The sequence below is a fragment of the Nycticebus coucang genome, chromosome 1 (genome assembly GCF_027406575.1).
Source record: "Nycticebus coucang isolate mNycCou1 chromosome 1, mNycCou1.pri, whole genome shotgun sequence".
NCBI lineage: Eukaryota > Metazoa > Chordata > Mammalia > Primates > Lorisidae > Nycticebus > Nycticebus coucang.
Window position 1 is genome coordinate 31,724,541 of NC_069780.1, and position 18,043 is coordinate 31,742,583.

Sequence of the window (18,043 nt, forward strand, 5' to 3'; positions counted from 1 at the left end):
CATAAAATATTCACTCAGACCGATTTCTTCAAGAGTTTTCCCTGCACTCTCTTCTAGTATTTTTATAGTTTCATGTTTTAAGTTTAAATATTTAATCCAGTGAGAGTCTATCTTAGTTAATGGTGAAAGGTGTGGGTCGAGTTTCAGTCTTACAGCCAGTTCACCCAGCACATGTTAAATAGGTAATCTTTTTCCCACTGAATGTTTTTAATTGGCTTGTCAAAGATCAAATAATGGTAAGTAGCTCGGTTCATCTCTTGGTTCTCTATTCTGTTTCATACATCTACCTCTCTGTTTTTGTGCCAGTACCATGCTATTTTGATCACTGTCGATTTATAGTATAGTCTGAGGTCTGGTAGTGTGATTCCTCCTGCTTTGTTTTTATTTCTGAGTAATGTCTTGGTTATTCGAGGTTTTATCTGATTCCGTATAAAATGAAGTATTATTTTTTTAAGATCTTTAAAGTATAACAGTGGAGCTTTAATAGGGATTGCATTAAAATAGTATATTGCTTTGGGTAATATGGACATTTTAACAATGTTGATTCTTCCCAGCCATGAGCATGGTATGTTTTTCCATTTGTTACATTTTCAGCTGTATCTTTTCTTGAGTTTCATAGTTCTCTTTATAGAGATCTTTCACATCCTTTGTTAGATAAACTCCCAAATATTTCATCTTCTTTGGCAGTACTGTGAATGGAATAGAGTCCTTAACTGTTTTTTTCAGCTTGACTATTGTTGGTATATATAAAGGCTACCAATTTATGAATGTTGATTTTGTAACCTGAGACGCTGCTGTATTCCTTGATCACTTCTAAGAGTTTTGTAGTAGAATCCCTGGTGTTCTCCAGATATACAATCATATCATCTGCAAAGAGTGAATTCATCTCTTAGGTTTAAGTCCACTATCCATCATAAATTATTTTTGTGGGTGGTGAGAGGTACAGATCTTGTTTGAATCTTGTACTTATAGATATCATATTTATTTATTCATTATTCACTATTATAATAATTTTATTCAGTATTTAGAAAAGTTACATAAAAATAAGTATTCATAATTTCTTCCCTTGTCATCTCTCTTTAATCCTTGTATTAGATCTATTTCATTTGATTTTATCAATTGTAATAAAATTATTAACTTTTATTAAAAACTCATGATGGCCCACACTTGAGGTACATAGTCTCAGGCATCTTGTAATTTTTTCAGCAATTCTAGAATAGATATTTTTATATTATATAAATTTTAAAAAGGCAGAGACTTAGATAAGGACCATACAAAAGAGCTAGCAACTTACAGAGCCCAGACTTGATTCATACGTTTCTGCACCCAAAGAATTGCTTTCAACTTTTTTAAGAGAGTTTCCTGTGTTGTCATGTTTCTAAATAATCTAATTAAAAAGAAAAAAATGTGACTTAATTTAATATTCTTGAAATAAATTCTTTGTTGCAGGTCAGAAAACCAACTTAACAAGTATAATTAGAAAGAAAGGATAATTAAACACAGAATACATGTAATAAGCATGGCACCATCAACCAAGATTCCAGAGACTCAGCTCTTACACCCTGCCATAGAGAAGTTGTGAGACCTTGATCAAATTATTTATTTTCATGGATTTCATTTAACATTTCTCTCAGATGTCTTAGAAGAACAATAAGACAAACTGTACTCCTAAAATATTTTACCCTAAATTGAGGAAAAAAGTAGTGAAATGGATTTAATGACCTCAAGATTCTCAGATTTCACATAGCATCATTCAAAGATAATAAGAATAAATTGCAGGAAGACATAAGAAGATGGTCTGACTGGTCAAAATAGTGAGTACATGTGGTATTTGTTTTTCTGTTTGGATATGTAAATGTCAGGTAGCACATTCTGATTTAAGAAACAGTTTTGCTGATGCAACCAATATTTACAACACTAAAACATTTTTGGTTTCTTTTTGTTTGTTGTAGGTATAGACAAAGAAATAAAGCTATATATGTTACCAAAACAAAAATCAACCACAAAGTTAGAGAATCTCAATGGATTTTTATAATAAAAAATATTTGAAACATTAGTCAATGTCAAAAAATTAAAGTTGAGGGTTGCTACCTGGAGTTTGACAATTAAGATTGCAAACTTGTCATAGTACAAGCACTGTAAAAACACCTCAGTAAGATGCTTGCTTCGGCAGCACATTACTAAAGTTGGAACGATACAGAGAAGATTAGCGGCCCTGTGCAAGGATGACAGGCAAATTTGTGAAGCATTCCATATTTTTTGAGCTAAAAACAAACAAACAAACAAACAACACTTCAGAAAGGTTTCATACCCTTGGTATATCAGTGTCTCACAGTTGTGTTTATTTGTGTCAATGTGTGGTGGTGTCTTGCTGAGTGGCATTTGTTAACGTTGTTTCATGTTTTTCTGTGCCATTGTTAGAAGGTTGAAGCTTGAATTAGAACAATGAACAATCATTAAGTTTGTTATTTATTAAACTTGGCAAGTGGAAGAGAAATCAGTGACATGTTAGTCCAAGTTTATGGTGGTAATCCCAAGAAGAAAATGGCAGTGTATAAGTCAATTAAATGTTTTCACAAGGGGAGAGAAAGTATCACTGATGAAGACAAGTCAGGGCAGCCAATAATGAGCAGAACTGATGAAAATGTTGCAACAATTCATAAAACTGTGTGTCAAATACATTGGATGACTGTGAGAAGCATAGCAGACTAACTGATGATCATTAGAGAAACAGAGAAGTCTCAAATGTAAATCTTGGCATGAGAAAGTTGAGTGCAAAAATGGTCCTGAAGGAGGTCACCAATCAACAGAGGCAAAGGAGAGTCAAAGTTTTTTTTTTTTTTCTCATTCGCTTCATAGACCATTTGACACATTTTTATCACAGTGGTTAACATAGCCTTTCTGGCGTTATCTCAGTTACTGTGCCAAAACCTTTACATTCTACATTTACCAAGTTTCACAAATACCCCTGTAAGATGCACCACAGGTGTGATCCCACCGATCCCCCTCCCTCTACCCACCTCCCCTTTCCCACTTCCCCCTATTGTTAAGTTGTAACTGGGTTATAAGCTTTCATGTGAGAGCCCCAAATTAGTTTCATAGTAGGGCTGAGTACATTGGGTACTTTTTCTTCCATTCTTGACATACTTTACTAAGAAGAAGAGAGTCAAAGTTTGCAAAGACATTTTGGAGAGGCAAGATGATCTTTTAGGCCATGATATCACTGGTGATGAAACAAAGTGTCAAAGTGCACAATGAAAGTCAGCCAAGTCTCCACTACCAAAAATATTCTGTCAGCCCACATCTATGGTGCATCTTAGAATGGGTACAGGCGAAACTTACTAAATGTAGAATACAAATGCCCACATACAGTAACTAAGAAAATGACATGAAGGCTACGTTGAACAATTTGATGAGAATATTTCAGATTGTATATCAAATCCGCACATTGTACCCCTTGATTGCACTAATGTACACAGCTATGATTTAACAATAAAAATAAATTAATTAAAAAAAAGTCAAAATGATGTTGCTAACCTTTTCTATATCAGAGGTATTATTCATAATTAACTTGTATCAACTGTACAAATAGTTAACCAAGTTTACTATTAGAAAGTGCTGAAAATGTTGCTAAAAATGTTGGACCAAAATAGCCTAAATTTTTCACCAATAACTCATGGCTCTTGTAGCAGGACAATGCACCAGCTAACACAACACTGTGAAAGTTGTTAGCCAGTAAACAAATAACTGTATTGGAATGCCCTCCCTAGTCACCTTGTCTGGCCCCCCCAACAACTTTTTCTTTATCTGAACATAAAGGAAATGTTGAAAGGAAGACATTTTGATGATATTCAGGACATCAAGTATAATACAATGACAACTTTGATGGTCATTCCAAAAAAAAGAATTCTAAAAATATTTATTGTTACATTTGATCAATAGTGTTGATTAAATGCAATGTTTCCTAGTTGGCTTTCTATCTAGATGATACATCCAATGCTGAAAGTACAGTGTTGAGGTAACCAACAATTTGATTTGCCATTTTGAGATGATTTTCTAGATCTAATAGACATACGTCATTTCTTTTTGTTCGTTGTTCTTTTTTTTTTTTCTGACTGTATTTTCAGTAACTTGTCTTCGACATCACTAATTCTTTCTTCTGCTTAAGCAATTTTGCTGTTCAGAGACTCTGATGCATTTTACAATTTTTCAATTAAATTTTTCAGCTCCAGAGATTCTCCTTGATTTTTTAAAAATATTTCAATCTTGTAGTTAAATTTGTCTGATAGGCTTCTGAATTCCTTTGCTGTGTTGTCTTTCATTTCCTCAAGCTTCTTCAAAACAGCTATTTTGAATTCCCTGCCTAAAAGGTCATACGTATACATCACTTTGAGATTGGTCATTGTTGCCTTATTCATTTGCTGAGGTCAAGTTTTCCTAGAAGTTCTTGATGCTTGTGGATGTCTGTCAATATCTGGACATTGAAAAGATAGGTATTTATTCTAATATTCATAGTCTGTGCTTTTTGGATCTCACTTTTCTTGAGAAGTATTTTCAAGTATTCAAAAGAAAATCCAGTATTATGATCTAAGTCTTTTGTCACTGCAGCCATATTAGCACTAGGAGCACCCCAAGCTCAGTAATTATATATTTCTTACAGTCTCCTGGTACTACCTTGGTTAAATAAAGTAAGATACAAGAGAGTTCCCTGAATTACCAAGCATAGTCTCTCACTCTTTCTCCTCACAGTCCATGCTGGGCTGCTGGATTTGGGGCAGGAGTGACATGGGCACTCCTTCATAGTCACCTGGTAGGACTATACCAGGTCACCATGTAATTCAGCCCAATCTTATCCAAAGCCTCTGGTGAATGCTGGCAATTGCCTCTGATGCTTATTCAAAGCCTACAGGCTCTTTATAAAGCAGATGGTGATTCCTTCCTGGACTAGATCCTTCTCTTTAGGGTAGTAGGTTTCCTTCTAACCCAGGATAGATCTGGAAATGCTATCTAGGAACAAAGGCCTGGAATCAGGGGTTTCAGGAGCCTTCATGTTACCTTATTTTACTGTGAATGAGTTAGTACTCGAGTTTCAGGAAAAAGTCCTTTGCACTCTCTCGTTTCCTTTCCCCAATAGAAGAAGACGCTCTTCAACCTTCACTGCCTGGAGTAAGGTGAGGGGATGACCCAGGCACTCACTTGGCCACCACCATGGAGTCTCACTGGGTCACATGCATCCCATATCCACTATTTCTGAGCCAGCACAGCTGCAGCATTTACCCAAGAACTACAGACTTCGTGGCCTGACTACCTTTCAAATTTATTCCAGGCTCTAGGCCTTTTTGTTAGCTAGTGGAAAGCTCACTGAAGCTCTGATTTCTACCACTGGGGTAGAGGATTTTACTCTGGTTGGGCTGTTCAAAATGCTTTCTCCATGAGCTCTGGCAGAATTTTGTCCTTTGCTGTGTTTCCCTGTGATGTTTATAGTAGCTCTAAGTTCCAATGCAAAGTCCCACAATCACTTCATTCTGTATCCTCTAGGGACACAGATAGCTTTCTGGAACACCAGAATATAATGGCTGGTAGATTAGGGAGGGGTGACATAGGCAATAGAAGACTGTCTTTCCTGCTTTTTTCCTTGACTCAGTGTTAAACCAGATATTACGATGGCTCACCTGATTTCTGGTTCTTCCCTAGGTGCCTTCTTGCATGGATAATGGCTGAATTTGGTGTTTGTAAGAAAGTCCAGTATTATGATCTAAGTCTGTTCACTGCAGCTATATCAGCTTTAGGAGCTCTGCAACTGTTCTATTCCACCATCTTTCTCCACCCATTCCTTTCAACTTATTTGAAAGTAAATGAATCCAAAGTATCCATTTTTTAAATTTATTTTAGTGTCAGTTTGTGTGGGCTTCAAGAAATAAAAAATAAGAAAAATGGTAAATTATTAAGAGAAATACTTGTTTTCTTGCTTTTAAAAATTATCATAAAAACTCTTACTCATATTATTATTTGCATTTTAATAGTATATATTCTTTGGAAAAAAATTCCAGTTAAATTTTCTTCACTAAATCTATTACACTATTTTATAATAAATTATCTTTTAAATTCTTTTTAATGTTTTGGGAAAATATTTGATACAATTGTTAGATGGTATTACTATATAGATGGAGATAGAAAAGGTAGTATTTTTAAAAATTATTTTCAGCTTTCCTAAATTAAGACATATTTGTGCAAGCATGGAAAATTACGAAATCTTGAGGGATTTAAACAAATTGAGTTCAGCTTGCCTAATTGATTATTTTTTCTTTCCTTCCTTTCTTCCTTCTTCCTTTTTCCCATTTCTTCTCTTTCTGCTTCATCTTTTCTCCTTCTGTTCCTTTTCTTTCTTCTTCATCTTTCTTTTCCTTTTTTTTGCATATTATGGGTCAAGAATTTACATTGTTAAATGTTTTTTAAATAAAGAAAATGTCTGATATATATTTACAGGATTCATTCTAATAAAATCCTAATAAGAAAAATAAATCAATGCACACAAAACTCATCTTTATAAAAGTTTTAAAAATTATTTTAAAAGAATTGTATAGTTACAGCCATATAGAAGTTTATTTTCTTTTATAGAATTTTTTCAATTTTAATTATTATGGGTGCATAACACTTATTTAATTCAAGTCATGCACATAACAAGTTAAAAGCCAAGCTAAAAAGAAATAAATCAAAGCTACTGAGTGGATTCTACCCAATCCTTGAATCTAATGAAAATTAATCCTTCTGAAAGTTTTGGAAGAGAGAAAGGAAGACTGGTTCTTAGTTTCTTGTTTCTGATGTTTGTAAGAATCACACTCACTAACAGTGCTCTTGAAAGTTTGTTCTGGGCTCTGGTTTTTAAGCATCATATCTTAAGTTTTTGAAAAAAATACTTCTTAGAAAATTAAGCTTTACTTATTTTTTTGTAAGATCTAAAATGGTCTAATTGATATAAACATATGATAACTTTTTTTGAAGTTTTTTCATAGTGAACTTCTGGCACAGATATCCTACTTTCAACTTTATTTACTCAACATATGTAATTGTGCAAGGTATTTTGCTCAGTAGTAGCCTTATGAAATATTAAAATTATGAAGACTTAGACCTACTATTACAGAGATTGAAGAGTTATGACTAAATTTGTACACAAATTACTACAACATAGAGAATTGATATGAGTGGCAATCAATTAGGAAAAAGAGCTGAGAGAGCCCTGATGAAGCTGGGACAATCAAGATCATATTAAAGGAAAAGCAGCATCTGAGTGAGATGCCAAGCACTAGGTATAATTTTACTAGAGAGCAATAATAGCTAAAATTGCATTCTTGAAATATGAACCATACACTAATCTTTTTATGTGTGCTAAGTGATGTAATTTTTACTATAATATATGCTAGTATAATATGCAATTTATTGATGATGAAAATGAGACACAGAATGATTTTTCTTTCTCCACCAGAGAAGAGATAGGTATAAACTTCTCCAGAAAGGAAGAAAATATATGATATAAAGATTGAGTTATATAGGCCTATATTTAGTAAAATAAATTGTGAGGTACTCATTTTAACTCAATAAATAATAAAACTGTTCTGATGTGCAAAATAATTTTTTCAAAATGGCAAAATATTATTTCAAAATTCATAAAATGCATTTTCTATTTGGTAATATTCCATAATATTTAAATAAGCTATAGTAAGTATTCATCTGTTGCATTCAATGTTGCTTTCTAAGATAAACAAATGTAGCCGCTTTAGAAAAAGAAGTGACTCTCTGGGAATGGAGAAGAATGAAGAAACAAGCTTTATATCAATGTATGTCTCAAAAAACAAAACAAACAAACAAAAAAAACCAGAGAAGAAAAGCAGTTAACTATACGTGACAGTAGTTACATGCCTTAGTCTTAGTCTTCATGACTAAGACCTAATAGACAAAGAGCATGTTGAATTTCTTAAATTTAATTATTCTAAACAATGTTCATGTATATAGCACATCAAAAAGTTAACATTGTTGTGAGGTTAAATATATCTCACTTCCCTATTATTTAATGGGGAAGAAAATTTCATCATAAAAAAGAGAGGCAACTTTGACAGTGCTTGAGGTTCAAAGGAGTAGGGCACCAGCCCCATATGCTGGAAGTGATGGGTTTAAACCCAGCCCCAGCAAAAAAACTGCAAAACAAAATAAAAAATAAAAATAAGATAGGCAGCTTTTTCCATATCACCCACCAGAATTGCTGTTGCACTAACTGCAGTGTAAGATTATTTACTCCCTGAAGCCAGCTCAAAACTGAGATGGTTTTTAACCCAAGGATTTCTATCTTTTGCAAATCAGATGAGTTTAAAATGCCTGCTGATTTCAGAAACAGATTCACAGCTGGAGCATCATGAGTCATGAAATACAGTGAGAACCCTACCAGCACCTTACCTCACTGACATTTGAAAAGCGGTGGATTTTTTTCTTCTTTGGAGAATCATCTCATTTTTACCTCTGATGTTGACATCCAGCTTTACAATATGTAGGGAAGATAAATGAACAATAATTATATATTAAATTCGAATTTGTGAGCCCATATAATTGTAGATTCCCATTCAGGAGATACACAAAGAACACTACAATGTCACATGCCACACCATTTTTCACGGGCAAGAGTGTGGCCAGCCGCAGTTGTCATATTTCCCTAAATATTAAAAACAGATCAGAAATCGTTCACTTTGCACAGGTCTCAGAATTTATGTAGTTAGATGCCTTAAAACCAATCTCTTCATTCTTTCTGAAATTAGAACTTCTCCCAAAAGGGGAAATATACATGAGGCAGTTTAAAGATGGCATTAACTGAGCCCTCAAAGAGAAGAATCATTATAACTGACTAGGCTGCAATGGCAGAGGGTCCTATAGTGAAAAGAAACTCATATAATTGCAGAAGAGACAAAGGAAGACATAGAATCTGTTCATTGACCAAACATAATAGTAAAAATTAACATTCAGTAAATTCCTAGTAGGAGGCAAGTGCATCATAGGTGTCAACTTTAAACTGTACAATAGCCTCACACTGTAGGTGATGGGGTGTTCAAAGCACAGCCATGGAAAGTGCTTCTGAGAAAAGGTGACATGTTCAGGAATTCACAACATCAGGGGCGACTTCAGAATTCTATATTAAAAGTGTCAAGCCAGTTAGAAGACAGGGCTGGAAACTGGACTTTATACAACTCTCTAGACAATATTAAAGAATAAGGGAACAGAGACTGCAATTATCTGGGGGGTCAAGCCAAAGCCACCTTGTGCCCTCTGGAGGCTGCCATCCTACTAGCCTGGGCAGCGCTGGGACTCAACCACTTCTGACTCCAGTGATGTGTTTGTTGTTCACTGTATCACACTGCCTCCTAAATTATCAGATTCAACATTCAGAATCACATTAAAGTGGAACTTGGGGTGATTTCTAAAGAGTAAGACTGAGTTATAAAAGCTTTGTCCCTAAAAAAGGGAAGATGGATAGCAAATTGTTCCTTTAGTCTGAAAACTCTCTGTTGCTTTCTCCAAAGCTGAAGGCTATCACCTGCAAACACTTTATCTCAAACATGTCACCTCTGCTTCCCTATGGTCTCTTGGACCTGCCCTCACGTCTCTGAGCTGATGGTCACACTGAGCCCGTAGTACTGCAGGGAGCCCACGTTCAGTGCGGTGGCTCTGTGGCCTGCTGGGGCCATAACCCCAAGCTTCCCGTTGGTCTTATCCAGTGGAAATTGCACAGCTGTAAGTCCAAAACCCCTTTCGTTAGCAGAGTGACAACAGTGTCGTGATCTGCCTTATGCTCTAATTCAGAAAGATGTGATGAACAGCCAGAACAACCATAAAAAGGAAAAAAAATATGTATTTTCATGTACCACAGTGATGTTTTCTGGGTTATCTCTGGATGGGGTTGCCAAATGAAACACAAGATGCCCGGTTAAATTTGAATTTTAAATAAGTAATGGATAATATTTTAGTATGAGTGTAAATATGTAAGTAAGTATTAGTATAATGAATACTACTATAATATATAAGTATGTTCACGCAATATTTGGGATATACTTATATTAAAAATTAGTATTATTTACTTCATCCTATGTTTCATTTTCTAAACCCAGCAATCCTATCTACGTACTAAGTATAAAACCCAGTCTGTGACCTCACAGAGCTCAAACTGGGTAAACCTCAATCGAAAAAGAAAAATGGTAAGTTCTTTGTAAAGGTAGAATAAAGCAATTTGGGATTACAGACAAGGAATCTTTGGGAAAGGAGAAGAATGAAGACAGAAGCTTTATATCAATGTTCTTCTGTTTTACAGCTGAAATCAAGTCAGTAGACAACTGGCATATGGCAGCCATAAGGAGCTGCTACATATTTATGAATTAGAGCACGAATCAGGCTAAAGTAGCTAATCACGCAAGGTACTACAAAAAACACCATGAGAGAATCTATGATTACTTCTGAAGTCTGTACATAGTTTTATCTAAGAGACTTCACTCATTGCCTCTTACACCGCTCAGAGAGGTTAGATTGCTTTATCTCCCCCAAATCCAGGGTAGAGTCAAGTGTTCGCTTATGTCCATTGAAGTACTTTATACATACTCTGATTACAATACTCCTCACATCTCTTGTTAATATTTCTGTGTCCGCGTTTAGACTAGTGCAATCGGACTTTGTGTTCTTTTCTTTTTAGTCCTCTGTATAATATCCTCGGCACCTATCAACAAGTGGCACAATATAGGTCCTCAGCAAATACTCAACTGACTCTGTTAGAATTAAGTTGAAAGGGAACATAAAGTGCTAAAAATCGAAATGATAATTATGCCCATGCTTTTGGGTGTTTTTGTATTCACATGCATGCTTTTTAACAACATACCACATAGGCCTATAGCCTATAGTCAATTATTGTAATGGCAAACAATGATGATAATGAAAATAAAAATGAAATTTTCATAATATAAATAGAATTTGCAAACTAACAATACAATAGCAGAGAAGAATTTTTACTTATGTTGCAGCATTTTGCTATAACTTTTTATAATTTTAAATTGTCCGACTTCCAATTTTTTAATCTCTCCAATCACTTTATCTCATACATGTTACCTAAACTGCTGAATAAATTATCTCCCTTTATCCTGCCAAATTAAATTCCTTTAGTTTTTCTACATTACTGTACTTTTTCCAATAAAAAATGAAATATTATATATGAATACAAAAACATATAACCCCATGGAAGCCAGGGGAATTAATTTATATTAATTGATTATAGTTGTTTGGCTAAAAAACAGATTTACTGTTTCTCTTCCATTTTTATTTCCCAATTTCAGCTACTTTTTGCTGTTGGCCTTCCTCCACTCAAATTTACTAACTTCTTACCACTTATTTCCACCTTCTCAGTATTAAGGCAAAAGTGCATGTGTGTGTTTCAGAGAGAGGCTTAAGCATACAGCATGGAGTAATATTTAAAAATGTAATTTTAAATATGCATAAATATAAATATACATTCATATATAAAATGTGTGTATATATATATACACACAAACACATATATATACATAGATTTATAAAAGAAGGAGCTTAAACATGTAGCATGGGATGAGATAAACTATGTGTATATATACATAATTATGCTTGAAATCAAAGTTTGAAAGTAAGCAGGGGTGGATTCATCTGTGTTTTGTAGAATACTAGGTACAGTGTAGGTGCTTAATAAATGTTAAATAATAGTAATTTGCTTCTATCCATTTATACTCTATCTGAAATTAAGCAATGGGGTGCCAAATTATGTATCAAATGGTTTTTATTAGGTTATATTTTCCTAGGCAGCAGGTGGAAGATTTACAATGCGTTATGCATCACAGATCTTCCCCTGAGCAACTTACCATGCAGTTCAAATAGATAAATTTCTGACCTACACCCTGCAGGGAGATTGTAATGGATAAAATCAGTGTTCAGCCTGTCTGCTTTTGCTTTCTTTCTCTCTTCCTCTCTCTATATCTCATCACTTCTTTTGAAATAAATGAAGCCTTCTGCATTTTGAGAAAAATGATTCTTGCACTTGGAACTGGTAAAATTTTTTATGCCAATTGTAAAGTTTGATATCACAAACTCCTTAATGAGTTTCTTTGTATGTATTTGAGCTATATTTTGTTGATATGTATTCTCTTAATTTGGATTTAAGTGCACCTTATGATTTAATTGGCAACAGTAAAATGTATACTCTTTCTAAAGGAGAGTGATGGAGAGATGGCAATTGTTTTCTTTGAAAAACATGTAGAAAAATCATGAAGCTACACAGCTATGATTTAACAAAAAAATAAAGTAAAAAAATATTAATTGGAAAAGTTTAGAGTACAACTTGTGTCATCTGGGCTAACTTTCTAAATGTTCTGTCTGTATTTTGTTTCTATCGTGAAGTTCCTGAAATATGCCTCATCATATTGAGGCAGCCTAATTCAGGCTGCCTCAATATGATGAGGCAGCCTCCTGCTCAGAAGTCTACTCTTCTATTTTTCTTTGTAAAACTATGCAGTCAAGACTTAATGTTGGTTTGGATCAAGATGATAATGGAGGACTTCAGAGTCTTCTACAACAGACTAGTTTTCTGTGTTATATTCTGGGTTGTTTACAAAATATACATTCTCCCCTCCTTCATTATTAAAAGAACCTCACTCTTATTCAGAATGAAAATGTGTCTTGATTCAACTCTCATCTCTTCAGCCTCCCTTGCAGCTACAAAGAGCCACATGAGCCAGTTCTGGTCAAAAAAACATGAGCAGAAATTATTATGTGAAGTCACAGGAACAATTAGTAAAAGAGAAGCGTTTTTACATATATCATTCTTTGGTTCATAGGTCTTTGCCCTTTTCCATCTTTTTTTTCCTTTTGAGAAGAAATGTAAAGTTGAAGAAGGAGCAGCTATGTTGTGAGAATGAGGAGTTGTCTTCATCTGTTTTGGTTATCATAACCAAGTACCATAGATTGGGTGGCTTACCCCATAGACCAGAAGTGGGGAACCTGCATTCTTCTCATTTCAATATTGTTCTTTTGTTAAGCACCACCGGAGACAAAAAAGCTTCATCTTTTTCTGCTGCACCCCTTTAAAAAAAAGGATTTGTCCTGTAAAATTTGGATTCATTAAAAAGGCAATGCTTAAGGACTTGGAAGGCCACATGTGGAAGGCCTAAAGGTTGCAGATTCCAGGGCAGTTGGCATGCTGATTAGGCATCTGGTGAGACCACACTTTCTGGGTCATAGTCGGCCACCTTATCAGTGGGTCCTCACATGGTTTTCTCTTCTTTCACTTTCTTAATGACTATTACTACCTCACTTTATACTTGGTTTCTTACTTTGGTCTACTTCAACAATTTCAGCTGGACTTTGACATTTATTTCATTTTTATACGTCTGATGTCTAGAACAGTACCTGAGACATAGTTTAGAGCCCATTATACACAGTTGAATGAATGTGTGAATAAATGGCTTCTCAAATCCTCTATCATTTTGATTACATTTCTATTATTTACTTTTGTTTTGTTAATTCTTAAACTATGGCATGCACATCTCAACGTTGATTTCCAGATATGGTTAAATTTAAAAAGCTGCTATGTTTCTTTCCAGGAAGTAATTAACATTGGAGATTTTCTATTATCTTTGTCATTCAATTGATTCATATAATCAGGTAATTATAACCCCTGATATCTCCTTCCTCCTGGATTATATTGTTACACCCTATCTCCTTAATCCTGTATTTATATTGCATTATCATTATACAAATTTCAGATCTTATAACTAAAGAATGAATAGTATAGTATTTTAGTCAATGGAAAGTATAATATTTAATGGACAGTAAAATATTTGAAATTAATCTGTATTACTTGAGTTCTCCAGTTGAGATTTTTAAACTGTCTACAATGAATATGATCTAGAGAGAACTAACATGCCATTTTATAAGATATTGCTTTGGCTTTGCATTATTTTGCATATTAAAATATTTTTCATGTCTGTTTTCTCCTTTTCTCAGATACACATTTTCTATTGTGTGAATTCCTATAATTTTCCTTAAATCTTTTTCTAAAAATGCAATATGTTTTGTAAGAAAAAAAGGAAGAAAGTAAGAAAGAAAGGAGGGGAGGGAAAGCAAAGAGAGAAAAAGAGAAGGAAAAAGAGAAGAAAGGAGGGAGGGAAGGAAGAAAACAAGGAAGGAAGGAAGGAAGGAAGGAGGGAGGGAAGGAAGAAAACAAGGAAGGAAGGAAGGAAGGAAAAAGGGAAAGAAGAATGGAAGGGAGGGAAGGAAACACTGATGCACTGCCTGAATATCTTGCAATTAAGACTGTTTATGAAGATTCTTGTTCTGACAACACAAGAAAACTTCAGTGAAGGCCATTTTTTCCTCTTTAGAATGGTTCCACCTGTGTTTCATTCTGAAGTAAAAATTACCTCAAAGAGAATGGTCTTCAAGGTTCTCTTTAGAACTGATGATGCTCCCGAATCACCCAATCTCTCTGCCTTGCTGATTATAACCTACCTGGATATTTCTGTCTCCTAATATTACACCACTCCTGTAGCCACTTGATCAAGCCCTGTTGAGTGCATTAAGGGGACTTACACTTGTCTCACTTTGGGGAAGACTTGTGCTGGCCTCAGTGTTAACCCAGATAGCAGCATTATGGATTTATGGAAGAGCTTCAGTATACAATTGTGCTTATTGGCTGAAGATGCCTTAAAGCCCAAGACAAGGTAGGCGTGCTAGAAGCCATAATGGGGTGAAGCAGTCATTGACTTCAGGGCTTTCTCCATTAATGACACAGAAGTCAGTAATATATTAAATGTTGTGAGGAAAGTTGGTAGGGGAAACTCTGATGTGACTGAGGACAATGTCAAGGAATATCTAGACAAGTATCAAGAAACCCTTACAGGCAAGGAACTCGAAGATCTGTTGAAATATTCTATGGGTGACGATGGTGGTGGTGCTGATGATGACAATGATGAGGCAGATTTAGTGGAGGCAGAGCTCTCAGTTTGGATACTTCAAAAATTTACATCAGTGTTTCAACAGGCAAAGGTGTTAAAGAACATACTCCTTAAGTATAATTCTTTTGTAGAATGAAGCTTCCATGTCACTCAAGAGATAACAACATGCCAACAACCACTGCACAATTTGTTTGATGATGAAAAGGGTAAGGAGAAACATATTCCTATAATAATGTTTCTAACCAAAGCATTTATAATTATGAAGCTTTAACCTCCAATACTTGAAAAATCCTCAGCTCTCAACATCCACAAATCTTCACATTAGTATTATTGCGGCTACTCCAAAGCATTTGTGTAGATTATCGTTTTGATGTCCTATCAGAAGGATCAAGTTAACCTGATATTTCATTAACCAATGAAGCCTACAGCACCACACATTTTATGTCTCATCACATAGGCACTACACAGCAATGATCATCATTATCATCACCATACAATGATTATCAAGAAATAGGAACACTTAGGTGAGTGTTAATACACTATTTTGGCTTATTGAAAGAAATAAATTTATAAATGTTTAAAAAAAGAATTGCTACATTGTTGTTGACATACACTATATAGTTAGATCTGTTCTTATTGTGTACAGACTTTTTTCCTTTGGTTATTTCCTAGATGATACAGTTTAACAGCTATTTACATATAGCCTGCATAGTATTAGGTATTATAAGTAATCTAGAGATGATCTACGTATATAGGAGGATGTGCATAGATCATATAAAAATACTGCACCATTTCATATGAAGAACTTCAGCAATTCTTGGATTGGTCTTGGAACCAATCCTTCATAGATATTGAGAAATAAATTCACTGAAAAGAAGAAAAAAATGCTAACCCAGAAAATCTATATTTTACAAAAGAAAAATTAATCAAAGTCACAGAAAAATTAGTAATATTTTAGACATACAGATGTTGAATTCACTTATCACCAGCAGGCCTATACTATAATAGATATTAAAGGAAGTCCTTTGGTAGAAGAAAATTGCTACTACATGAGAATATAGGTATTTACAAAAAAATTTAAAACCACTTTAATAATAATTATACCAGTAAATATATAATATTTTTTATACAATCTCTTAAACATAATTGACTTTTAAATAATTCACAATATGAAAATAACAACAATGTACTCTGTCATGTTAAAAATACGTGTAAAGGTAAAATTTTGACAAGGACAACACAAAGATCAGTCAAGGCAAAATGGAGATAAATTCTTCTCAAGTTTCCAATTATAATTAAAATGATATAATATCAATTAAGGGTAAATGGTGATAAGAAGATAACTTTTATGCTGAATAATGAATAAATTAAATATGCTGACATATATAGGTAATAAGTTGATAAGTGAGTTGAACTGGAATCATTAAAACAAAAATTCAATACAAATATAGAAGGAGAAAAGGAAGAAAAGAGGAACACAAAAAAAGAGATGGGACAAATCTGAAATAGACAGCAATAGACTTAAACCTACCCAGACTAATGATCATTCTAAAAGTCAATGGTTTAAATTCCCCTGGTTAAAAGGAAGATATTTTAAAATAGAATTTTAAAGTGTAACCCGACTCATGCCTTTTATAAGAATGTATTTTAAATACAAAGACACAAATAGGTTAGAAGTGAAATATGAAAACAGATATAACATGGTATCATGAAATAAAAGGAAGATTAAGTGGTTTAATTGACATCAATTAAGGTAGATTACCAAGAAAATAATATTACTAGAGATGAAGAGGGTCATTTCTAACAATAAAGAGGGTTTTTTTTGTTTGTTTTTTTAATTTCAGAATATTAAGGCAGTACAATTTTTGTTTTGTTTTGCTTTTTTTTGTTGTTGTTGTTTGGGTCCTTTTAACATATATAATGCTAAGTCAGGTATTTTAGTGTGCCTGTCCCCAGAATAGTGCTCATTGTATCTTATATACAAGTTTTTATAATTCAGCCCCTTTCCAATCTCTCCCAATCTTGATTTTTAAGGTCCTTTACATCTCATTGTGTGTATGTGTACCAATAATTTATTTCCAACTAATAATGAGAAGATGTGGTGTTAGTTTTTCAATTCTGAGATACCTCACTTAGGATAATAACTCTTTCTTGTACCGTAGTATGTTTAAAAATGCTAAAATGTCTTTGTAACACAAAACAAGTACCTAAATATAAACAAATAAAAATTTAAACTAAAAAATTAAATGAAAGAATTTTTTCTTCAAAGTTCGGGCCAAACACAGGAGTGTGCATTATACATGGCAAAATACAGAATGTTTGGCATGAATTTAATACTTACGTAATTTTACATGAAGAACACTGCCTTATAAACCAAGAGAAATTCTGTTTTATTTTTTGAATGTCAGTAACACTTATCACCATTTTAAAGAACTACATCACTGTCAACAACACTCTTCCTCTTGTCTTTCCCACACTGTTAACCTCAGCACTACCTTTTCATGAACAGTATTTTGTAAGAATTCCATTATCATGAAATAAAAGTCATAGATAATATAATATGCCTTTATACAAAATATTAAATTTCCATGAGGTCTTCGAGTTTAAAACAAGTTTGAAATGTTCATGATTTTTAAGACTATTACTACTGAAAAATGGAGGAGGGAGAGAAAAGAGGGGAAGGAGGGACAGAGAGAGGGAGAAAGGAGAGGAGAGAAGAGAAGAGAGAAAAATAATTTTGAAAAGCTAAGCAGATATTTGATTATTTGGGGCCTTCTGAATCATTGTTGGGAGTTTGTGGATTTTATTTTTAAATAGTACTAGGTCAGACCATGCAGTTCATGAACTTATCCAGAAATAGCGCTACACATCTCATTGCTGATATCATTATGGTCACCTTAGAAGTTCTCCCCTTGGGGAGCTATGCACCAATGCCTGCACTTAGTCCACCCTTAAAAGCTTTTTCTAGGATGAGTTCACAAACTTAATTGTGAGACCTTGTATAACTATAGCTCTCATGGCCATTCCAGGAAAAGAAAGTT

At 34.0% G+C, this 18,043-nt stretch overlaps 1 non-coding gene across 1 annotated transcript; it reads left to right on the top strand.

Annotated features, from left to right (window-relative positions):
- Positions 1–2,158: 2,158 nt before the first annotated feature.
- On the top strand, positions 2,159–2,260 carry LOC128592542 (U6 spliceosomal RNA). Its single transcript, XR_008381915.1, has one exon. It is a non-coding gene; the product is annotated as a U6 spliceosomal RNA (small nuclear RNA).
- Positions 2,261–18,043: the final 15,783 nt, after the last annotated feature.